The sequence below is a fragment of the Arachis duranensis genome, chromosome 6, assembly GCF_000817695.3.
Source record: "Arachis duranensis cultivar V14167 chromosome 6, aradu.V14167.gnm2.J7QH, whole genome shotgun sequence".
Taxonomy (NCBI): domain Eukaryota; kingdom Viridiplantae; phylum Streptophyta; class Magnoliopsida; order Fabales; family Fabaceae; genus Arachis; species Arachis duranensis.
In genome coordinates this window covers 66,895,428-66,896,069 of record NC_029777.3, presented here as the reverse complement: position 1 = coordinate 66,896,069, position 642 = coordinate 66,895,428, and positions in this window count along the sequence as shown.

The following is a 642-nucleotide window of genomic DNA, read 5'->3' as shown; positions in this document are numbered from 1 at the left end:
TTGAAAATACATAAGTGATAATGGTGATCATTGGCTTCGGCCCCAGAGAGGGAACCAGAAGAACCAAGATGTCTAATACAATAGCAAAAGGTCCTATTTGTAGAGAACTAGTAGCTTAGGGTTTATAAATTATCCGCTCATCATGGCCTCCCAACACCAAACTTAGAGTTTGATTGTGGGGGCTTTGTTTGACTCTATATTGAGAGAAGCTTTTCATGTTCCTCTCCATGGTTGTAGAGGAATATCCTTGAGCTTTAAACACAAGGTAGTCCCCATTCAATTGAAGGAATAGCTCTCCTCTATCAACATCAATCACAGCTCCTGCTGTGGCTAGGAAGGGTCTTCCAAGGATGATGCATTCATCCTCGTCCTTCCTAGTGTCTAAGATTATAAAATCAGCAGGGATGTAAAGGCCTTTAACCTTTACTAACACGTCCTCTACCAATCCATAAGCTTGTCTTACTGACTTGTCTGCCATCTGTAATGAGAATGTGGCAGCCTGTACCTCAAAGATCCCCAGCTTCTCCATTACAGAGAGTGGCATAAGATTTATACCTGACCCCAGGTCACACAGAGCCTTCTCAAAGGTCATGGTGCCCATGGTACAGGGTATTAAGAATTTACCAGGATCTTGTTTCTTTT